Genomic DNA, 24,345 nt, shown 5'->3' on the forward strand with positions numbered 1-24,345 from the left:
TTGGCTAGGAGTTGTGTCTGGGTTCCAGCCACTGTCTTCAGAGCCTTCAGAAAAGTCTCCACACACATTATGAACATCACCCAAGACAGATGCACATGGGCTGCCTGCATTCAAGCAACCTCAGGGCTGGAATTGTCCTCTCTGTAGCATGGCCAGGCCTGGTTGCACACACAAGTATTGTGTTGCCCCATTGCTCTCAGGAAATCCCAGCGCAGTGCAGAAGGGCCAGCCAAGGCAGTTCTCCTTGCAGTTCTCCCTCAGTCAGAGCCACCTCCCAGGCCACCAGCAGTCACATCAGGGAGGAGACAAGGTGGGATCCCTCTGAAAAGGCATGAGCTGTGGGAGGCACTTGCTGTGGGAGCAGATGCCCCGTGCCCCAGTGTGATTTGGCAGCAGGAGGGCTGGGGATTCTGCATCCTTCTGCAGGCGGCTCCAGCCTGACACCAGCCTGACCTTCTCCAGGAGCAGCAGGAAGGTTCAGTTTGTCTCCTCGGCCTTCGATGGGCGCCACTAAGCAGACTTTAACTTTGTTAAATGAACATAAAGTAATGGCAACGAGGATAGGAGCCAAACAGCCTGGAGATGTCCTGGAAAGCCAGATGAGCTCTGCAGAAAGGCCAGAGTGAGGCAGCGGACTGGTGGGGAAGGCTGGCCTTGCTGGCACCAAACAGATGCGGCTCCATGCTGCTGTGAGCTCCCAGCCTTCAGAGCAATTTCTAAATGGCTGCTGAGCATCACGGTTGGAAGCTCATCTTCCCCTCCTAATTAGTGGATCAGACAGTAATTTGTAATCCTTTTGAATAGGGAGATCTTAGTGTCTAGCACTGGAGCCTGGGGAAGACATGGGAAGGGCAGAAGGGCGCAGAGGTTGCCCCAGCAGGCAGGGCCGAGTGGAGAGGATAAAGCAGAAGGGCTTTCTGCAGCCCCTTCAGCTGCACAAGAATGGCCGTCTCCTGTATCTATGGTGCAACACCTTCCTCCTCCCTCTCCTGAGGTATTGCACTTTCTCTCTGCATGAGGCAATTGATGTGGCAGCCCCAGCAGCAGCTCTGGGAGCTCTGGGAGCAGCAGTGCCAGGCAGGAGCGGTGCTTTGTGCAGGCAGAGGGGGCCGAGGAGTAGCGTTGGCACCGTGGGTGGGGAACTGAGCACCTTATGGGTGGCACTGAGCCACTCCTTTCTCTTGGAGCTTTTAGCATCAGTTTATCCGGGCAAAGCAGACCTACCCTGAACGCATTCACATTTATAAATGACTTGACACAAGGAGCTGCCACAAAGCAGGGGTCTGTGGGAAGGGCGCGGGTGCACAGCCTGCAGAGTCAGGGGTGACAGAGCCGTCCCAGGTGCAGAGCGGGGATCTTGCTAGAGGAAAACAGCTCTTGCCAGTGACTTCAAGGAACACCACTTCCCTGCTGCATTTCTATAGCCTTTAGAAAAAAGTGTTTATAATAGCACCAATGACTCACTGAGCACTCTTTACTCACCAGTTAATGACTGAGCAGAGTTCCAGTGCTCTGAGCGATTCTGGTTTAAATAAACTCAATCCTTCTCTCATATTTCCAGTAATAGGGGAGGATGGTCTGGGGCATTCAGAGAGGGCAAGAGATGAGCGTATGGAGGAGGGCATCTTCTTACCCTACTGTGATGCTGAGGGTCTGCGTAAGAGCGAGAGGCAAGAGGAGAAGCAGAGTGGTTTGGCAGGAGGGCTGGGCAGACATATATGCTGAGGCTTCAGAAGTCTCACACCCCGGTTTTGGAGCAGCTCTGAATAAAACCGTTCTTCATGAAGGGCTAACATCGGCAGTGGCGCTGGTTGAACAGAGCACAGGGACGGTGGAGACAAAACTCCCTACTTTTGTGTGCCTGCAGCACATGCAGGTCTGGCTCATGTCCCCTGGCATGGCTGCATGGGTTCCTCTCCTGCAGCTGATGCCAAAGTGTGTGCAGTGGGGGGAGGCCTTCAGGAATGGAGATGAATGGGTGAGCTCTGCACTGAGACTGAGAGCTAAAGAAAGGCCCCATGCCTGCAGGTATCACCACCCAGATTGCCTCCTCAGATGGTTCCTGCCTGTGCTGGCCCCAAACTGAACCCAGCCAAGGGTCTGTGCTGAGCAATGTCTCTGGGACTGGGGAGGCTCCACGAGCAGTACCAGAGGGGTCTCCAGTGTCCAAACCACCATGTCCCCTTCATGAGGACCAGGGACACCCTTCTGGAGGTCTGGGGAGAAGGGAGCAGCATGGGGACCTTGCTGACACCTACCCTGGGGAGCAGCTGACACCTACCCTGGGGAGCAGCTGCCTCTGGCTGAGCACAGCTCCTGCACGGGGTTCTGCTGGGGCTCTGCTTGATGGGAGCCAGGCTGCCAGGCAGATGGGGTCAGTCCTCCATCTGGGCCACCAGGGAGAAGGCAATCCTGCAGATTCAGACCATTTCCAAACTGCTTTTGGCAAAACTGTGCTTTGAGCTGCTTCTCCTGCTGTAATGAGGTCCTTTGTGGCTGCCCTGCAGCCTCCCCAAGCTTCAGAATCTCAGCTTTCCTCTACGCACCCACAGAGCCAGTCCTAGGAAGGGGAGGAAAGTTGCTCACATCAATGGGGCCAAAAAGGGCATTGCCATGTGCCTGTCCTGGCCCTGGGGCAGCTGAGCCCAGTGGAGCCCCCAGGCACAGCTCTTTGTGCATGTGAAGGACAGCCAGCTCCTCTCAGACCTTTGCACCAAGGAACAAAAGGAAATATTTATAGGAGAGCGAAGTGGATTGAAGAACTCTTTTCAAGATTTTTTTTTTTTTCCCTTAGCTTTTCCTTTTTCTCCCTAAATTACCAAATCTGGGCCAGAAAGCTGGCTGTTTGCATTTGTCACACATGCACACAATGTTACATCAACGCATTATCTTGACATCAAAGGCAAAGTGTGGCATTTTTCTGGCTGTGCAAGCAAGAAAGGACCCTGTCTGCTTTTGGGAGAGGTGAGGTCATTATCAAAGAGTTAAAGGCAGCTCCTGGAAAGAAGAATGAGAAATAAGGATAGAGAGCACAGAACTGGGAACAACAGCAAGGAACTACACAAACAAATTTTCTCCTGGCCTTTTCATCTTCCATCTTTATTAAAGCAGGGCAACCTCTCACGGCATACACTGAGCTATTATTTTAGAGAAAAGGAATCTCTAAATGTGCTAACAGCGAAGAGCTGGGGGTTTTGTTCAGGAATGAGGCTAAGGGAAACCCCTCTCCTGCCTTAGTGCAACTTTGACAGGAACATTTTCAACTTTCATAGGGCTTGCATTAAACTGAGCTTGTGGCTTAGAGTTGGGTCTGGGCACCCACACTGAGCTCACATCCCTCCACAACCCGGCAACCCCAGCAGTGGGATGAGCAGGCGTGTGAGGCCAGGAGGTGAGCGACAGGCACACACCCAGCCACAACAGGAGATGCAGAAAACATTTTAGTGCTAACGCTGCGGGCATGTGCAGCCCTTGTGCCTGGTGCAACAAACAAGCCATGCCCCAGGCCCAGCTGCCAGCGGGGTGCATGCACAGCCTGTGTGAAGCACTGCAGTTGGCAAGAGGAAAGCCTTCGAGACAGAAGGGGGCACTTCCCAAAGTTATAAGGAAGCCTGTGGCACTGCTGAGCCTTCGGCATCCAAATGAGCTCAGACCAAGGAATGGTGTAGGAGACAGCAGAGCCACCAAGTACCTGGAAGTGAATCTGTGCAGGCAGTGGCCCGGCTGTGCCCAGCTCTTGGGGTGACAGCCTGCTGGGAGCCCCTGAGCACACCCAGCCCTGACCAGCTGGAGTGGACAAGTTGCTTCTCACCCGCATGCCCCACACGCATCAAGCCCTCCTCTTGCTAGAGCTGGCCTTTCTGGGCCTGCTGGGTGCCAAGAGGAGTCCACCTGCCTCCTGCCTCTCAGCTGCTGCCCAGGCATACCCCAGCTTGCCAGGTGACAGCCAGCCCCCACCTGCAGGACCCAGCAGCAAGCTTTGGTTTTTCTGCCACAGAGCTCTACAGAGCCAGTGCCCTTCTGCCCCATCTTCCTGTTGAGACTGAACTCTGTGCACCAGGGCAGGGACACAGCTCAGTGGCAATGTGGCAGCCCAGCCACGCTGTTTCCTAAGGGACCCCACATTCAGCCCTAGATCTCTGATGCTCTCCACACCAAAGCAGCATGGCTGAGCTCTCTATCCTCTGCACACGCCATGCGGGAATGCAGGCTAACCCACTTCACTGCAAGGTATGAGAAACAGTCAGGAGAAAAGCTTACAAGCCAAGGATATATCCTGCGGGGGAGTTTCTGCAGGGAGCAGGTGTGTCCCAGCACAGCACACAGCAGGGCCAGCTTCCAGCATTGCTCTGGAGGAGCAGCAAAGCCCATGGGTAAGACATGCACATCAGGCAGGATGTACACAACCCTTCTACTGGAGCCTCTCATTTGCCTCAGGGGAGCCAGGGAGGTGAACAGCCTCCCACTGTCCTTGGGGCGGCCAAGGTCATCCCTGAGAGCCTGAGCAGATGTATGCTGCCCTGCGGCTCATGCCCACAATGCTGCAGGTCAGTCAGCTGGAAAGATGCTCCATGCACATGGACAGTGGGCAAGGAAAGGAGTGAAGCCACAGGGAGATGACTGGATCGGAGCAGAGGAGGAAGTTCTCTCCACAGAGGCCTCACCCTTGGATTTTCGGACTCGAGGTAGATGGGAAGGCCGTGCAGGTGGGCAAGGGAGGAGAGCTTGTGTTGTGTAAGCTGCCAGAACAGCATCTTGCCCTGCACCAGGGTAGCCTGGTCTCCCCATGGGGCCTCTGCAGTGCCCCCAGATATCCTTCCCCAGTCCTCCATGGACAGATTGTGTTTGTTTCAGCTCAGTGCACTCATTAGGGGAAAGTGGAAGAGTCGATCTGATCAAACTTGGAAACACAAAAATAAACGTGCTGGGTTCAGCAGATGGAGGAAACAGCCTGGCAAGTTGGGCAAGCCATGGCAGTGCCCTGCAGCAAAAGCTCACAGCAGCTGCTTCGCAGCAGCCCCCTCAGCCACATCTTCCCCACACCAGCACATGTAGCCCTGGCTGAGTAGAGATCCTGGCCATGGCCTGGGGGTCTGCGGGCAATGGGGTGTGAGCTGAGGGACAGATCTATGCCTGGTGCATAGGGATTTTCTCTGGAGAAGAAGGAGACATGGTTCATGCCTTTCATTTCCCCCTTTGGCTGCCCTGTTGCTTTGCTCACCCTAGACTCCCTGGCTATGGGCCCAGGGCACTGTTGCAGCCCCCAGGCAGCCTGGGATGGGGATTCCAGGGCTGCTCACCTCCTGTTGGTGTTTAACAGGGTGAGGATTTGCAGGGTGCTTCCATCATAAATCTCGGCAGTGCAAACAATTACTTCTGATTTCAAAGGAGTGTGCTGGGAACAGAAATGGATGAACCTGTGCACTATAGTACAGCTGCCAGATGAACATTTTATGGGTGTTTACTTTGCAGTGTGATGCTGAAGTACCTCTGGAGTTCAAGTATTGCTGAAGTACATCTCCCTTGTCCTTTCGAGCTCATTAACCCCCAGATCCAGCCAGGCCCCTGAAGGGAGCAGTGGTGCCTCTCTCTGGGGACCTCGTATGTGCTGTGTTAGAATAAACTCCTCCAGCAGGGCAGAGAAGTGGGAGAGCCTTGCTTTGAGTTCTGCTCTAATACTTCCCTGTTGGTGATTTAAGGCTCTTAGTGGCAGGAAGAACCCTTCTGGCAGTGTTCCTGTGAACCCCTGGCACTGAGGGGTGCTCCCATGCCCAGGTCTCAGCCAGCAGGAGGAGACCTGCTTCTGCTAGAGGCAGCTCTGATCTGCCCCAGCTTGGGTATTCCCATGCATTTTGCTCCTTAAGTTTGGAGCTTCCTGACCTGCACTGCTCCTCCAAGCACAGTGAGAGCTGCTTGTGCCTCAACCTTCTCATTACTTAAATCTCTAACAGGTTTTGTCTCTGAGTGGGGGGCTCCTGTTTCCCTGTGATTAGGGATGATGAATGAGTTTATCTCCTCAGTGGGCTCATGGAGATCTGCCTGAAAATGGAGGCACTGGCTGCACCAGAACAAGTGTCCTGCTGTGCAGGTCCTGCTGGATTTGCATGCTGGAGGACAGAGCTCCAGCTTTATTATTCCAGCATGGATTTTTAGTCCTTTTTGGCAGATATCAGCTGCTCTCAGGGTGTAGCTCCTGGCCATAGTGGTCCCGGCAGCTCTGCTCATTGGCTGGATCGTGGCCTGGTAGTTCTCTGTTCAGTACATCCTGCTGCCCAGAATGTGCTGCTGATGAACCAGAGTGTTTTTCAGGGAATAGTGCTGCACAGATTGAGCACGTTAATCAGAACTCTCATCCCTCTGAGATGGATGCCTTTGGGTCTGCTCTGGGTCCCAACCTGACTGTATACTGAATAAAGAGGATAAGATTCTGGGAGCTGGGAGACACAAACTCCATTCCTGGGTCTTCTATTGGTCCCCAGTTGTGATCTCTTGGGCAAGTTGCTACCCCTCTGTGCATTACGGTGCCTTGATGCAAGACAGATGTGGGGTTCATGCAATGTACTGGGGAGGGACTTGTTACTAGACGTGTAGTGGTGGGAGCAGGGCTGTACCATCCATCTCTGTAGAGTGGTGGAACAGCCTTGTGCCACTGACCTCCAGCTACTGGGAAGCGATGGGGCTGGGTTGAATTTGTCTTCTTGAGCTTCTCTGGGAACCCCCTTCCTTGCTGGAAAATGCTTCTAGGTTTGAGACCCCCTCAGAGGCCTACAGATAATTGAGGTTGTCCAGAACACTGGAACAAACTGGCTTTTGAAGAAAACCAAGACTGCAAGGCAGATCTATGCTTTGCACTGTAGCAGGTGGCCTGCTTGGGATAGTACAGTCACATCTGCTCACAGTCCCAGCTGGCCTATAGAATTGGTGGGGAATTAAATGCCTTGGGATGCAGCTGGGACAGCAGCACTCTGCTTAGTGCTTGGTACTGAGAGAACAAGAATTGAAATCTCTTGGGCACTATCTTGGTCCTGGCAAAAGCAGAAGTGGAGTGTGGGGAGACTTGTCCCTGGGCTGTGCTGGGAGGCTGCAGTGGTGGAGTGGAGGTGGCTGGATGCTTGATGGGGAAGCTGCTGCAGCAGTTTGCACTTCCTGATGGCCTGGGAGCAAATAACTGTGGTGATGAAGCAAGGATGTGCAAAGTGACAGGAGAGGGATGCAGGTGGAGATGGAGCCGTGACCTTCCTGTGACCTTCCTGTCTGTACCACTGTGGCAAGAGCCCTCTGCTCTGTGCTTAGCGAGTCTGTCAGCCTGCTGCAGCCACTGGGCAGCAGCTCCACTCCCCCCCACCATGGTGGGATTTCGTTCAAGGCTCCCAACCAATCCGCCTGCTGATCACAGCTCCTTTCTGCAGGGGTGGCCCGTTTCTGCTGGCTCCTGAAGCAAAGAGAGGAGTTCTGAATTCTCTCCTGTCTTATGAACTCAATTTGTTGGGGTTTTGTTTTTCATTCGAACGTCTTTCTCTCCCCTTCCCAAAAAGGGGAATTTCTGCTAGCAGATCAGCAGCAATTAGCAAAGCAACTGCAGTAATGACCTCTGTAGTGTGCTGCGGTGCAGCCTCTCTGAATGCCCTCAAGAAGCACATGCCAGATGTTTGTGGATTTCTGCTTTGGGGAGGCAGGGCCAAGACATGGCTCCTCACAGGAGGAGATACACAGGAGGAGCTGTGCCGGGCAGGCAGCTCACTGACTCCAGAGACCCTGCTGCTGCTCAACTGTACCTGGAGCAGACCTCCATAAGTACAGCACCTGAAGGCACCCTGACCGGTGATGGAGGACCAGATGTGGGCTGCAAGACCAGTGCTAGTTGCAGGGTCTCTCAGCAAGGCTGGGTAATGCAGAGCTCAGCAGCCAGCTGTGCCTCCCAAGCTGCAATAGATCCTGCAAATGCCCGTGGCTGCCTAGGCTTTGTCGGTGTTTGATCTCAGCTCTCCTTGTCTCACTGCTGTGCAAGAGTACATTCAGGAAAGCACTGGTCTTGGGTACTGCTTTCCCATCCATCACTGATGATTGTCTTTTCATTTGGTTTTTGGGCTTCACCTTTTAAATCCAGCTGTCTCCTGCCTTACAAATGTTCTTTCCTCAATTACTTATACCAAGCTGCAGGGCTGGTTCTGCTCATCGCAGGAACATGATGAAGCTGTGCACTCAGCTGGAGCTTCACAAACTCCAGTGAAGTTCACAAAAACCTGTGGCAGGAGGGCCCTTCTGCCCCATGGGTGTCAGCCCCGGCTGCCATCTGGGTTGTCCTGGCACAAGGGGCAGATCTACCCTGCAGATCCACTGCTGACCATGTCCCAGGTGGCCTCTACCCATCTGACGTGTTTCCTGCAGAGTGCTGGGAGCTGATTGCCCACCTCTGCCTTCATACAGGCTGCTGGTTTTTATTCCTTCTTGCTGAACTGGTGCAGATGCTGGGTTATGTTTCAAAGCTAAAGGAAGAAAAGCTGCTTGGCTTTTACCAAAGGAGGAGCAAGGTGGAGAGCAAATAGCTTGTGTGTTCTGCTGTAGCAGCTATTAAGGTCCTATCTGGTCCACAGGACACGTGCTGGTGTTTGAAATCACTCAGGTGATGGTGACTCTGGATATGAATTCCTCTGAAGGAGGAGAAGGCAGAAAAAGAACTTTCCAGAGGAGGGAATCCAGTCCAAGCTTGGAGCTGAAGTGGAGTCAGTGCTGAGAGGTGTGAGATCCCCTTTCTGGAATGAGGGACTGTGGGCAGAGATCCCTCCCGACTCCAACAATCACCTGATAGGGACAGTGCCGTCCTGCTTCCCACTTGGCATGTCAGGATCCTGGCATGAAATATGAGCTCCAGGGAGCAGCCCTCTCCTGTGCCCTGCCCTTTGTAATGCTCATCTCATGCACCGAGGGGGCTGCGGGCATAGGGAGACAGGTCTTGCATGTTGAGTTGCCAGGGAAACTCCACAGTTAGTTCTGCTTTGCTACTTCCCAAACAAGGGGCCAGTTTGTACCATTTCTGCAATGAAAGACCTTACCAAGGCTGCTTTATGTCTTCTTCTTAATGCTCTTATCTTGAAGGCTTCCCTCAGATTAAAGCCTGGGCAGTCAGTCCCCTCCTTGGATTTAATGCAGTGCAGTTTTCTTGTGCTAATCTGATCAGAGTGTAAGCTGCTCTTTTCAAAGTGCATGGGGAGGACAGATGTGCATGTCACTGGTACGGTGAGCTGGGCTGACAGAAAGCAGCAGGAAGGTGCTCTGCTCTTTGGCTTGGTGGCACATGTGGCTGTTTTCATGGCTTGAACTTCATCTCTCCTGTAGACAGTTTTGAAATGTCTGAGCACACCAGTAGCCTTAAAGGAAAAAGGGTTGCTTTGGAACAGGACTATGGAGTCTGTTAACGTTCTCAGACACTCTGATAAAGCTGAAGCCCGATCTTTGGTCTCTGTCAGCCATGGAGACCCTGGAGTCAGGGGAATGGTACTGTCTGTTTCAGTAAAACCTGGAGGGTTCACACCTCAGAGCAAGGGCTTGGGTGACATCTGAGAATTTGACCTTGACGGCAGGACTGCCATGGTGGGCTGTTTTTTCTCAGTGAGCTCATGGCCATGCTTGGAATGAGGCTGGAGAAGTCAGAGATGGACTCTCATCCCTGCCAAGTTGCTTCCTTGCCTCTGCCTCTTCCTCTGCTTGCAGAGCATCCTGTGAGTGCTCTTCCAGCCCATCCCTGCGTGACCTGTGGTTCATGTCTGCTGAGTGTGCTCCCAGGAAAGGCAGGGGCACGTGGGGAGCTGGGAACTGGGAAGAGATGGAGAGGGTTGTCTGGCTGTAAGTGTGTAGTGAACCTGAAAAGTGGTGATGCATCTTTGGTCTGATTGCTGTGGAGCAGGAGTGTCTTAGCTGGGTGTCTCCCTCTCTTTGTGGGCCTGAAAAGACCCAGGGTGTGGGAAAGGGGGAAGGATAATTCTCTTGCAATGGGGAAAGGACAGGGGATAACTCCAGTCTTGTTTTTACCCTCCTCAGCCCAAGGAGAGTGGTGGGCACGGTCTCACAGCTGCCACCCAGCTCTTCGAGCCCCGCAGCCAGTGCATGGACCAGCAACGTTCCCCAGCTCACGCCTGACAGCAACATCCTGGCAGAAGAGGCACTCGGAGAGCAGCATTCAGACTGTGAGTGCTCTGGGAACCATGGGCAGTGCAGAACCGTGGGGTCACAGTCTCATTCTGCGGAATGGCCTTGGGGTGAAAGGCAAGAGGAGCTTGTGGGTCTGGGGAAGCTGTGGAGTTCTCTTTGCTCATGTTGCTGTTGCCCTATGAGGAAAGAGGAGAGCCTGGGCACAAGGCAGCAGGGATGGAGGAAGGTTGCTGCTGACAGGGTAAGGGGGAACATGGGTGTGATCTGATGTGCAAGGTGCTGGCATGGCCTCAGTGGCCGGGGGAAACAGATAGCCTGAACACAGGGTGGCTCAAGGACTCTGGTGTGCTGGAGCAAGGAGAGCTGTGGTGGAATCTGCTCTGGGCAGAGAAGGAAGCTGCTGCAAGGAAAGACTGCGGCTGCCTCCAAGCACTGCCTTGACATGTGGAACGTGCTCTGCACATCTGTGCAGTGCTGCAAAGCTGCAGCCCTCCCTGCAGGAAAGCCTATATTTCTCCCCTAAGGAGAAAGATGAACTTGTGCCAAGGACAGGACTCTGGATTCAAGGAATGTTTTTGCAGCTGCTAAGGTCCATTGGGAAGGAACTTATTCTGAAAGTAGCAGACACTTGAGAAATAGTAAATAGGCAGGGCAGACCTATGGAGGATTAATCACCTGCCTCCCCTGCATCAGGAGCAATCTGCTGCTGCATCCTGGGGTGTGACACCAGCTCCAGCAGCAGCTCAGTATCCAAAGGGTCTTAATTTGATCTCCCAAAGGAAGATGGTCATAAAATCCAGTAATCATCACGATAGCAGATCTTTTTGCCCATCACCTAGACCAATGAAGAAGTGTCTTTGTAGCCTTCTGGGATCATTCAGAAAGAAGAGGCATGTGACTTTCTGCAGGCCTAAATTGCAGATACATTGGAGATTTCTGTTTGATATCAGGTTTTTGACTGGCGGTGCAGAGACCTCAGGGAGTTTTGAGGGTGAGGGTGGGCATATTTACCTGAGGGACGGGTTGTGCTCCCAGTATGGCTGCTGTGTGGGGTTGTGGAGCAGGTCATGCACAACCTTATTCCCTTCTGTACAGCAGAAAAGACCATCTGTAAAATTCCTACTGCATAGCACATATGCAAACAAAACCCATCCAGCAAGGCGAGCACATGGTGATGACTGAGACACAGCAGTGGGGATCTTATCAATGCTTATAAATGTCTAATGATGGCAATCAACTGGATGGGGCCAGACTCTTTTTATTGGGGTACAGCAACAGAATGAGGGGCAGTGGGCACAAAATGGAACATGGGAAGTTCCATCTGAACATGAGGAAGAATTTCCCTATAGTGAGGATGCCCAAGCCCTGGCACAGGCTGTGCAGAGAGGTGCTGGAGTCCCTTCTGGAGATATCCAAACCCACTGGGACTCTTTCCTGCATGGCCTGCTCTGGGGAACCTGCTTTAGGGCTTGGGGCTGCGGGAGCTCCAGAGGTCCCTTCCAACCCATACTATTCTGTGATACTCTGAATTGCCGGGGGAACACGAAGGAGGTGAGAAAGGCAAGTCCACAGCAGATACCTGAGAGCAAATAGTCACAGTTCTTGTAGGTCACAGAGGCAGATGGGTCAGGGGGGAAGAATGACATCCTCAAGGTAGGAGAAAACTGTGGGATTGCCTCTAGGCATTGGGAGTCCTTCACACTGTGCACATGGCTGGGACTGCCCCTCTGCCATGATACAGTGGCAGCACCAGCCCTGGTCCTTGACAGGAGGAGTACTGAACAGTAGGAGCAGGGTCTTTCCTGCTTCCAAACCCCTGGTAATCACCCATCTACCTCTTTCCCTTAATTGCTGTTGCTTGATTTCTCCCTGGGTTCTCTTTTATTTACGTAGGTGACACATGTTTTGTTCAGAGCACTTAATTACCTCTTGGGATGCATTTCATTTATTCATTAAGATAGAAACTGGAGTTGTTGGGTTTGCTTTATTTTGCTATTCTTTTCCTTCTTTTTATCCCTCCTCAGTACTGGAAGGAGAGGGATTTAAAAAGTCCATATACATCCAGCCCATCTCCTGGCTCCAGACTGCCTGATTGCTCTGGCACTAAGGAGAAGCACTGGAAGTAATGTTTCTTCCAGGAGGCTGCTGGCATGATGTGGCTTCTCAGGAACTGGAAGGCAGATGGCTGGTGTTAAAGCACTGCTGGGAGCTGCTAGAGGTCAAGGCCAGGTGACAAGCATTCCAACATAGAGCGTTGCTGAAGGAGGGCTTATCAGCTGGGACCCCCATTCACAGGTCACTGCAGTCCTGCCTGGCGGGCTGGAGAAGCAGCATCATTATCAGAGACAGGCCCATCTCCTCCTCTCTGACCTGGGAATGAGAGAGGGTGGAAGACCTGGAGTTTTGCTCTAGGGTCAGGGATAAGGATGTGTGCACGGGATGTGCTCTTGCCCTGCCTGTGTGACGGAAAGATGTTTACTGTGCTGGCATTTTCCCTTACCAAGAGCCTGCACAAATGCTCTACACCTCCTGCACTTGCTTGATCAGCAAAGACACGAGGCATTGCTGGATGGCTCAGAGCCATTCCCAGCTCCTGTCATACAGCCATGTCTACCTCTGCTCCCTGGCTCCATGGAACAGGCAGGACACATGCAGAACACTGTGGACTGCTGGTTGCAACAGTGATCTTGGGACAGCCTGATTGTGGGCACTGCTGGATCAGCTTCCTTTGCACTTTATAGTGTGGTCAAGAAGAAGCTGTGCACTAAGGGTGGTGGTTTGGTGGTGCTCAGAAGGAAGGTGCAGTCAGCATTTCTCTGTTGCTAGAGCTGCCCTTCCCACAGGGAAGGACAGATGGCAGAGGCACACAGCAGTGGCATGCACAGTGCTCTGTTGGTACAGCCACCTCTGGGTGCCTCTGTCCTCACATGTTGTGTGGCAGTGGAAACAAAAGCCCAGCTCTCCTTGCACGTCTCCCTGGCACACGAGTGTCCCCATCAAGCCAGTTGATCCAGGTTGGCAGTTCCTGTTTGTTCCTCTACTTGTGCACGAGACAGATCTGTGTGCCCGCTGCCAGCTCAGCTCCCTTTGTGTGCCTCCCCCTGGAGCTGGAGTCACAGAGCTGGACCTGGAGCTGCTCTTCTCCCTCTGCTCTCTCTGCCAAGGAGGCCAAACGCCTCGTTGCACCAGCCTGGGAGCAGATGGATCCTTCTGCTGAACTTCCCTCATGGCTGTCTTAAGCAAGGACTTCCTTGCAATTTCCGCTCAGGTTGTTCATGCACCATTTCTTTAGAAAGGAGTCTTCTGCTTTTATAGTTCTTCCAGAAAGTACCAGAAGATGCAGATGTTAAGGCCTTCGTCTTGCCTTGTCTCACTACAGCTTTTTTCTCACTCTACATCTGAGGTTCCCTGTGGGGAGTTTTGAACTGGGGACATGCACTGCACTGCAGTGACCCTTCTGCTGCTTGTTGACTGTGAGAAAAAAATGACTCGCATTAATTGAAAGGGAAAAGTATTGCATTACAAACCTCCATCCCTTTGCTGCCTCGTGTGTGTGTACACAGAGGCCCCTGGGACAGTTGCTGTCTGTTCTGGATAATTGCACGCATCACTCCTTGCTCTCCCTTTGGATCTGGGGGTGCTAAGGCAGCCAGGCTGCATGAGGTGGCATGTTTGCTGTGCAGCCCTGCAGAACCATTGTGCATTGTGGGGAGAATCTGAAAAAAAAGCTAAGAAGTAAGACTGATTAAGATCCCAGAGCATTGAGAAGAGGCAGCTTCTTACTGCTAATGGCCTTTTTTAGTATCTTCAAGAAAAGTTTAATCTAAGTCTTACGTTACTTATTGACACACACACCATACATAAATGAGAGCAGAATTGGCGTAGGGCTTGGTCAACACCAGTCTATCTGGGAGGGAGAGCATAAGGGGCCTGCAGTCTTGCTTTCGTAAATGCAGAAGGCAGATGAAGGAGGACAGGACAGTGAGCTTTTGCAGTGTTGAGCCCAACACCTGCCCCATAGTCACTAGGTTTCCTCTTGCGAGAGGAATGTATCCCTGAGCATATCTATAAGCACACGTGGACAAGGACTCATCCTTTCCCAAAGAGGCTGGCGCAGGTTGGAGCAGTGGTGTTCCTCAGGCAGTCAGGGTTTACTGGAGCCCCTGAGCTGATGTTCAGCCTGAAGAAATGCTGTTGTAAGACAAGGTGAATAAAATGAGGCCATGAAAAACTAACACCCAACTTGCAGACTCAAGCTTGAAGTGGGTCCTTAACAGAGGGAGAGGTTTGGGCTACCTGGAAAGTCAGCTTCTACATTTACACGTTAAGAGTCTTTGAGATTATCTTGTTTTTCGTACTCTGAAGGCCACTGGTGGAGACTCCTTCTGGGAACTTGCTAGCTTAAATACTGTGTAAAAGCAAAGCTTGGTGACTGACTGTTTACACAGGCAGATGGTGACAGGCTAAGGAGAATGGCTTTAAACTAAAAAAGGGGAGATTTAGGCCAGATGTGAGGAGGAAGTTCTTTATGCACAGGCGGTGCAGCCCCAGCACTGCTGCCCAGAGCTGTGGGTGCCCCATCCCTGCAGGTGTCCAAGGCCACGGCTGGGCCATGGGCAGCCCGAGCTCGGGGGCAGCCAGCCCACGGCAGAGGTGGGGCTGGGGGGGCCTTTAGTACCAGCAATGCTGGGATTCTAAAACCATTGCCACAGACCACGTGTGATCGATGTGGTGTCGGTGTTCTCCAGCAGTGCTGAGTCCACACCTCTGCACAGCCCAGCTTCTGGTTGGTCCAGAAGTAGAGCACACTTTCTTCTTTTTAAAGAAATGCACAGGCACTTCCTGGAGCTACTATGTAAGGATCCCAATAATTCCTGGGCTATCTTGCTTGATAAACAGTGATCTAGACAGCTAATCAATTTGAGATGTGTGCAGAGAAAAAAAAATGCAATTAGACAGATGGACATGCAGACAAGTGTATGGGTGAGGGGTTTGTTTTGTAAAGACAAACTAAATTCTGAGAGGTGAAGAGGTATCTGGCTGTGGTGAGAGGGAATGGGAGTGGACAGATAGACCTGCAGATCTGGCTTGGTTTGGGCACATCCTGTACCTGCACATCCTGGCTGTGCTTCTTCTCAGAAGCCTTGGTGCGCAAAATCCTGGACCTCATCCTTCCTCATTAGAAGGTCCGTGGTCCAAATGGTCTCTCTGTAGAAAGGCACCAGCACATTTACTGAATCTCAGTTGCATAGTGCTGCTCGATCCCCAAAGGCTTCTCACCTGCAGAGTCTGCAGACACTTTTCCCTGAATTTCCAGGCTCTCAGTCCCTCAGCACCTGTGTTAAGAAGTACAAAACCAGCTTCTCTCTGCTTGGATATTGGTGGTATAAATGGAGTAAGCTGGCTTCCCAAAACTAGGCAATGAGGGAACCAGCACCAGCCAGCACAGGGATTTTTTTATATTTTTACTTTTTTGCTGTGGATTCCCTAAAGGTCTTTATGGACAGGTAGTGCTTTAAGCCCAGCCTGAAAACTTGCTTTTGAAAGTGGTTGTTGGAAATGATCGCTTCCATGCATTTCTGGGTAAGGACTGTGGGTCTGTTCTCTAATATTCTCTGTAAACCTCTACAGTTTGGAGCATACAATCACTTCACTGGGAGAGTGGTACCCATACCCTGGGGCTTAGGCCTGGTATTCACACTGGGCAGAAATGAGCAGCTTGCCCAACTTCACGTGCCAAAAGGGCAGAAAGGAAAGCTGGTCCTGAGTCCAACTTTCTCCCAGCCTGGGACCTCCAGCTGCTCTGGCAGAGGGGCTGCACACCACCTGTACATCTGTGTGGCTTCACCTTTGCCCAGGTCTAAGCCAGGCTGCCAAAGGGTTGCAGCCATGCGCCATGAGCATTTGGCCATGTAACTCCCACCATTTCTCACGGCTCTTATTCTGCTGCCAGCCAGCCTCTGCAGACCCAGAAGCCTTCCTCCCTCTTTCTTCTCCCTTCCAGGTTTGACGAAAGAGCCCAGCCAGGGCAGTCAGTGCCAGAGACAAGGATGGGAAAATAGGAATAGGCAGCTTCTGCTCGCAGCCAGGCTATCTTCTAGGGAACCTTTACCTTTATATATAAAGCCAGGCCCTCCTGGGGCCAATCCCAGGACCTGACTTGGGCAGGAGAAAGTACCGGTGACATCCCAGACCGTTTTGCTCTCCACTGTGGTTGTTTACCTTCCAAGCAGCACTGCAGCACTTAAATAAGCAGGGATTTGCAATGCAGAGAAAAAACTCCCACCTGCCACTCAGCAGCATGTGGGCTGAGCAGAGCCGGGATCAGCTGCGCCACTTCGCTTTTACTGCTTGGGCTCAACAGTCCTCCTGCCCATACCCTCCAGGCTTGGTCACTTTACAGCAATTTCTCAGTTGTTCTGTGGCTCTAGAAACTGCAGGTGGACTTAATGACAGCCCCACTGCAGCCCTCTGACATAGTGTGCCTTGGAGGTTGGAGTTTTGCCTGGGGACCATGGAGATGATGCCCTCAGGTTTAGGGTCTGCTGCTTCCTTGCAACATGCCTTATTTTCCCAGTCTCCTGGACAGAGACAGTATTGCTGGCTACACCCTGCGCTTTCCTTGGAGTCTTGGGCATGAAAAATGCTATAGAGGGGATAAAAGAAGATAAAAGACCATAAATTTCATGTCTGTGATCCAGCAGATCAGTGTGTTAGCAGAGGAAGTAAGGGGATCCTTTGGTAATGGGACACTGGAGAGGGAGCCTGGAGGGACTACAGGTTAGCTGAGCACCAGAAACAGGGATTCCAGTTCTCTCAGGTCTGAGCCCTTCTTGCTGGGAAAATGAGGATGGCTGGTGGAAGCTGGTTTTGAAGGATCAGTGTGTGTTTGGTCATGACTGTCCACCATTCTGGACTGGCAGAATTTCAAGCAGGTCAGGTGTGACAGGGCCTCAGCCCCAGACCTGGAAAGCCATTGCTGACCATATATCCCCTTCAGTGTTATCTATAGAGAGAAGGAAGCTCCCTGCCAGGCACTGGAATGTTATCTGTGTGCTTTTCAGTCTCAGTTGGGCAAGGATCCCAAGATCATCCCATCACTGGGACTGTGATAAAGGACAGAACACTGCCACTACTTTGCTCTTTGCGCTGCAGATCCTCATTCCATACTGGAAAAGTGGGCATGGTGTCTTACATCACTTCATCCAAAACCGAGGGGAACCTGGTGATCAACTGCAGGTAGCACACCGTTGTTGCTTGGCTCAAGATGCCCATGAGCCCAGGTGGGAGAGGCATCTCTACTCCGCTGCTGACTTATGAGCCACAGCACCCAACCCACTCTCTCCCCCCAGCCTCATTTTCACCTTACCTGGCAGGGTGTGAATCTGCAGGGTCTGAATGCCACCTCTGGGCTCTGGGAAGCCCATCCCCAAGCAGTAACACTGTACCTTTGCCTTGAAAAGTCAGGATGTGGCCCTGGTTCCCTTGTGGTTCAAGCAGCTGGAGCACTGGGAAGAGGGAAGCTGAAAACCCCTGCCAAGAGCTGCAAGAGTGTGGGGGCCAGACTCAGCAGGGCCAGCATGGAGAGACATGGCTCCTCCTTGAGAGGCTCTGCCATGGACAGGCAGGTGCTACGGGAGGGGGTAGTCTGAGATCAGTGCTACTTTGCACTGGAGCAAAAGAGATAAGCAAACTCTGTCCTTCACCTGGGTTAGAGTTGCTCTGGTTTGCAAGGAGAGGCAAGAGACCGCAAGCCATTTGAGAGCTGAGACCACCTGGGACCGCACTGGCGGGAGGTGGTTTCTTTCTTGTAGCACAGCTGTCAATGGAAAAGTCTCGGTACAGACTTCAGTGCTCAGAAACACTGTGGGCTGGGACATTTTGGGGAAGATTTTTAGCTGCAGCAAAGAAATTTGGCAGCTTGGAAGCAATCTAATCATCCTCCTCCCATATGTTTGGTTCTATTTAAAAGGGAGCATGTACCCAATTCCTTCCGACCAGCCCGGTGACATTTCTAGTGTGCGCTTGGAAATAAATTTGGCATCTGCTGTCAGAATCTCAGATTGAGCCCAGTGCGGCTAATTTGGGCTCTGAATGCCTTTGCCTCTGCAGAGCACCTTTCCATACTGACAGATTCTAAACACAGCAGTGTCAGGGGTTGCTTCCTGCCACCAGGACTGGGCAAGCACTAGCCAGGCTTCATGGGCAAAGGGAACAAGCTCCATCTCCAGGAAAGAGGTCAGAATTGGCAGCACAGTCCTGTTTTGGGAAAACGGTGCCTACAGCCACTAGAATCAGCATCTCTGCCTTGGTTGTCTCCTGGCTGCATGCAGAGCAAACCCCCAGCTTGGAGCTCTCTCCTTATGGGGACCTCTTCCCATCCTGCAGACACATCCCTGCTCTCTCCAGGCCAGGTGAGCTTTGTTCTTTATGTCCTGCTCTTTTTTTTCTTGCTTGCAGCTGCTTGGGCTCAGCTGTGGGTGAGTTGAAGTCCAGCTGCTGCTCACAAGGGACCATATGCCTGTGGGTTGGGATACGCAACTCACAAACATCACCAGTGGTGACAATAAGGGTCAATGTTACATGGGTGCTACTGAGACAACTGCATACAAGGCATCTCAAGTTCACATAGTTGGGCTATATCTTCAAAGGAGAGCAAGTGCCAAGTCTTCAGCCAGGAGCTGTTCCCTCCCCTTGTGCAAAATCTCCATTCATTTGTCCCCTTGATCTCTCTGGCCTTACCAAACTTCTGCTCTGCCCTCAGTTCTGTGGGCTGATGGTGCACAGAGATGTGAGCACACAGCCACACCTTCAAGGGGACATTATTCCTCCCTTGCTTTTTCTTCCAGCCAGGTTTACTGTCTCCCAGTGCTGCAAAAGTACACTGGGGTGAGGGAGAAGAGTAGAGTTAAAAGCATATGGTCGTATTAATGGTTTTTCTCTGCCTCCTAGCTATACATGTGTTCCTTCTTTGCCTATGCCATTAGCTTTGTTAGCACCGCTGGAGTGGTGGATTAAATCCAGTGAGCTGTGCAGTGAACCTCATTGCTTGAGTCAGTTCTAAAGATTATGGCAAATTATGTAGATCAGAATCAGACAGCAATCCTGGCATGGACCGATGTCTTGGGAGGACGGTGACAGGGCTGTAGCTTTGCCATTTGGGAGGTTTGCTTTCATCTAATTAGATGTTCAAATAGACCGTTGTGGCCACAGCTCTGCAAGTGTCTGCCTGCATTCACCACTCCCCTTTTCATGCTCAATTGCACAATCTGGGCTAGGTCTGGGGACAGAAAGGGGCAGGATATGTTTTGATTAGCACTCAATTGACAGAGGGTCCTTGAGCCATGAAAGGAGTGAAGGGAAGAAAGGTAGAAAATGGGCAGGGCTCAGCAGGCATCAGGTATTAAGTGAGGCTTAAAGTTTCCTTCTGCCCAGGCTGAGCAATAAAGGACTGTGGGGATGAGCTACACCTCTGTTCCCCACTGTGCAGGGCTGTAGTAGGGCAGACGTACAGGATGTTTTTCACTGGGCTCTCTCCTTGACCCTGTTTGCTCTGCAGTGATGTCAAGTGACAGTGGCACTGGCCAAAGCTCAGGATGTAGAAGCAGTCTCTGCTGACCCCTGGATGGGGTCCAGCATTCCTCTGCCAGTACCCTTGATGTGTTCTGGTCAGAGGACTCCAGGAGATATGTAACCAGTGCCACTGAGCCAAAGCTAGCGTGGGCTGGAATGGGGAAGGTTCTGCTCTTGGCCAGCTTTGTGTTCCCCAAGCTGTTTCAGCCAGGTGAGCATCACACTGGCCTCAGCCATGCACATCAAAGCTGTCCGTTGTCTGAGCTGTGCCATAGGACAGCCTTGAGGGCTTGAGAACAGGTTTAAAATTTCCTGACAGGGAGATAACTGGGCAGAGAGCCCTGTCCTGTTCCTGCACACTGCCTGGAGAAGGGATTTGGTCTGCATCTTTGTCCCCCTGGAAGGGCTCCTCTGGCTGCCTTCACCCTTCCTTATTTCCAGCATCTGTCTTCTGCTGTCAGAGATGACGCATTTCTGTCACCACTGTAGTAAAGGTGAAACAATTCCAAGCACCCTGCCATTATAAAGATCTACCTTACCACCACCATGTGTCCCTGCCCGCAGCTTTCCCTGCCCTCTTCACCCTGTGCCTGCTCCACTGTGGCCACGCAGCCTGCCAAGGCCTGCAGCGGAGACAGTGCTCCAGCACCATAACGGCAGCCATGGCCCCTCAGACCTAGCTGGGCACCAGGAGGGTCTGCAGTCACCTGCAGTCAACACCTCCTTTTAGTTTAACTGAAAGAGCTAAAATCAAAGTACTGGGACATGTTAAAAGAAAGCAGTGTGGCTATGGAAAACAAGTTGTGGAAGGTTTCCTGGCCTACCAGGTAAAGAGCTGCAGGCCTGGCTTTTGGTTCGGCCACTGAGGGTCTCCATGTGTTGCTCAGGCTCCAAACTGAAATGTGTTGTTGTCATACCAGGAGGAAGCTGTGCCAGCTTGGGTGCTCCTGAGCAACCTTTCAAAAGCATCTGCTCATTTGGTTGAGTGCATGAGCCCTTAAGCACTCCTCAAGCATGCCAAAGGGGTGCAGGTTCATTTTGGCAGTGGGGTGCTCAGGCTGGGCAGGAAGGACAGCAAGTGCCTCATCCTGTGCATCGTGCTCTGGGTGGCCCTGCTGGGGAAGGGCTCGGACCAGAGGACCTCCGGGTGCCTTCAATAAAAAAACAGCCTGTGATTCTTTGTAGTCCTGGACAATAAAACGTATGGTGTCTGAGGGTGGCCTGGGGAAATGTACATGTGTTCAGAGCTTGTGCTAGCCACTGCTTTTCTATAATAGATCCATTAGGATTAAATGAAGAGTGAAACTTGCCCTGGTGTCTCTCTGTTGTCGCTGTTGTTCTTTTTAGCATTAGGCTATAAATTCTCTGCCTTGCCCAGGGATTGAAATGCTCTCCCCCTTCCCTGAGTGCTGGAAATAGAGCCAGCCTGAGGCTGCTGTTCAGCAGAACACAGTGTGCGCTACCTCACAGCCCCTCCTGCACCAGGCCTTCAGAGGCTGTGAGCAAATGAGCATGGCAGTGCTACTGCAAGCCAGTGCAGCAGGGCCAGCAGGAACCAGTGCAGGAAGTGGGGAAAGCTGAGGCTGCCTGGTATTCATGCCCCAAGTCAGTGGCTAGGGAAAGGCTGCTGCCCTCTCAGCCAGGCCTGGCTGCAGAGCACCAGGCATCCTCTGCCTTGTGGGGCTGCTGCTCTCAAGAGGCATTACAAATGCCACCTCTGCTGACCCCAGCACTGTGAGAAATGCATGCGTGCAGCCAACCCTACCCACACACGGCCTCCCAGACCTGTTGTCATTGGGATTGTGATGACACTGTTTGCACCCCATGTGAAGGAGCACCATGAGCCAGGGAGAACCAATGCCCTCAAGAGCTGCCCTACTCGGCCTCTTGTTGTAATGACAAGGCTGGGGTAGTCAAGAGCTCAAAAAAGTCTTCTAACTCAGTGCCAGATAACATCAGGATTGGAGGCTGTCTGGGCTGTAGTGACCATGCAGTGGTGGAGTTCACGCTCGTGATATTGGACAGGCAAAGAGTAAAATCAGGATGTTACATTTTAGGAAAGCCAATTTCCATCTTTTCAGAGAGTTAGTGAAACCCCCTAGGAGTCTGTCCTCAAGTACAAAGGAACAGAGCAGAGCCGTCAGATCTTTAAGGAAGCTTTCCTTAGAGCCAAGTGCTCTTCACCTACAGGTTGTAGGAAGTCAGAAAAGGAAGACAAGAGACCAGCACAGTTGAACTGGGAGGGCAAGAAGAAAATGCACAAGCATGGACGGGTAACCTGGGGGAAGTGTAGGGACATTGCTAGGCTGTGTCTAGATTGGGTCAGGAAGGCCAAGGCCTTACTGGAACTGGAACTGGGCTTGGCAAGAGGTGTAAAGAACAAGAAAAGCTTCAACACGTATGTAAACTGGAAAAGGAAAGTCCTAGGGGGTGTACCCTCTCTAGTGAGAAGACTGAGAGGGAATTTGATAAATGTTTATAAATGTCTAAAGGGAGGTGGGATGTAAATGGATGAGGCCAGACTCTTCTCGGTGGTGTGCAGCAACAGGACAAGGAGTGATGGCCTAAAACTTCAGGGCAGGAAGTTCTGTAATAACATGCAGAAGTATTTCTTTACTGAGCACTGGAACAGGCTGCCTAGAGGGGTTGTGGAGTCTCCTTCTATGGAGATATTCAAGACCCATCTGAGTGCTTACCTGAGTAACTTACTTATTGTAGGATACCTGCTTTAGCAGGGGGGTTGGACTCAGTGATCTCTTGAGGTCCCTTCCAATCCCTGCAATACTGTGACTGTGTGATTCTGTGAAAGAACAGAAAAGGAGAGGGATGAAGTACTCAACAGCTTTTCTGCCTCACTGGCAACTCCTCTTCACACAGCCCTTGAGAGAATGTTTCAGAAGGTGAAGACTGGTGGAGTAGCATCCTTCCCAGTGTAAGCAAAGATAAGGCTCGCAACTGCCTGAGGAACCTGATCAACCATAAGTCTACGAGTCCTGATGAGGTGCACCCCAGAGTCATGAGGGAACTGGCTGATGCAGTCACCAAGTCACTCTAGATAATGTTTGAAAAGTCATGTCGGTCAGGTGAAGTTCCTGGTGACCGGAAAAGAAGGCAACTTCACACCCATTTTTAAGGAGGGTAGAAAGGATGATCCAGGGAACTACTGACCTGTCAGCCTCACCTCTGTGCTGGGGAAGATCGTGGAGAAGATCCTCCTGGAAACTATGCCAAGGCTTCACCAAGGGCAAGTTCTGCCTGACATGCCTAGTGGACTTTTATGATGATGTAATTGAATTAGTGGACAAGGAAGAGCCACCAACATCGTCTGTCTGGTCTTCAGTAGGGCCTTTGACACGGTCTCCCACATCCTCTCCAAATTAGAAAGATACAGATTTGATGGGTGGATTGTGTGATGGACAAAGAAACAGCTGCAAGATCATACCCAGAGGCTCAATGGCTTAATGTCCAGATGGAGATTAGAGACAAGTGGTGTCCTTCAGGGGTCAGTACCGGGACCAGTGCTCTTTAATATCTTCATTAATGACATCAGCAGTGGGATTGACAGCAAGTTTGTGGGTGACACCAAGCTGAATAGTGCAGTTGACACATCTGAGGGACAGGATACCAGTGAGGCCTAGAGAGGCTCCAGCTGTTGGTCCACAAGACCTTTGTGAGGTTAAACAAAGCCAAGTGCAAAGCTGGCACTTGGGTGACAGCAAACCCCACTACTGATAAAAGCTGAGGGACGAAAGTACAGTCCTGCAGAAAAGGGCTTGGAAGAACTGGTGGATGGCAGCTGGACATGAGCTGACAATGTGTCCTCGCAGCTCAGAAAGCCAACCATATCCTGGGCTGCATCAAAAGAAGTACAGCCAGCATGGAGAGGGAGCTGTTTCTGCCACTCTGTCTGTGCTGGTGAGGCCTCACCTGGATTATTGCATCCAGATGTGGAATCCTCAGCACAGCAGAGACATGGATTGAGAGACATGATTGAGGGTGTCCAGAGGAGGGCCACAAAAATGATCCACGGGATAGAGCACCACTCCTATGAGGACAGGCTGAGAGAGCTGGGGCTGTGCAGCATGGAGAGGAGAAGGCTGTGGGGAGAGCTGAGAGCAGCCTTGTAGTATCTAAAGGAGGACTATAAAAAAGAAGGTGACAGACTCTCTAGCAGGATCTGTTGTGATAGGAAAAGTGGAAATGATTTCAAACTAAAAGAGAGATTTAGATTGGATAGAAGGAAGTAGTTTTTTTACAATAAGGGTGATGAAGCATTGGCACAGGTTGCCCATAGAGGTGGTGGATGCCTCCTCCCCAGGAACACTCATAGTCAGGCTGGACACAGGGCTCTGAGCACCTGGTGGAGCTGTAGGTGTCACTGTTCATTGCAGAGGAGCTGGACTAGATGACCTTTAAGGAACCCTTCCAACTCAAATGATCCTATCATTCTAAAATAAGTAGGCCTGTGAGACAGGACCACAGCAATGAACAGAGCATTTCTGACTTACTGGGTCTCCTGAACTGAACATCCCTCCTAGTCACTGCCTATCCACCCTACTTTCTTCACCAGCTACCCCTCATCTCACTGGGGATCCTGACAGATGTTTGCACAACAGGCAGCAC

At 51.8% G+C, this 24,345-nt stretch overlaps 1 protein-coding gene across 9 annotated transcripts in view; it reads left to right on the forward strand.

Annotated features, from left to right (window-relative positions):
* DLGAP4 (DLG associated protein 4) overlaps nt 1-24,345 on the forward strand; it is a 150,652-nt gene that overhangs the window by 11,630 nt on the left and 114,677 nt on the right. For 7 of the 9 annotated variants that reach the window (XM_072350513.1, XM_072350502.1, XM_072350501.1 and 4 more), the window contains exon 2: nt 10,039-10,184. The gene's annotated coding sequence lies outside the window, so the exon portion shown is untranslated. Of the gene's footprint in view, nt 1-10,038; nt 10,185-10,360; nt 10,391-18,144; nt 18,564-24,345 lie in introns of those variants that run through there. The other 2 variants (XM_072350504.1, XM_072350511.1) reach the window with 2 other exon arrangements.

Source organism: Excalfactoria chinensis, chromosome 15, assembly GCF_039878825.1.
Source record: "Excalfactoria chinensis isolate bCotChi1 chromosome 15, bCotChi1.hap2, whole genome shotgun sequence".
In the NCBI taxonomy this organism is placed as follows: Eukaryota; Metazoa; Chordata; class Aves; order Galliformes; family Phasianidae; genus Excalfactoria; species Excalfactoria chinensis.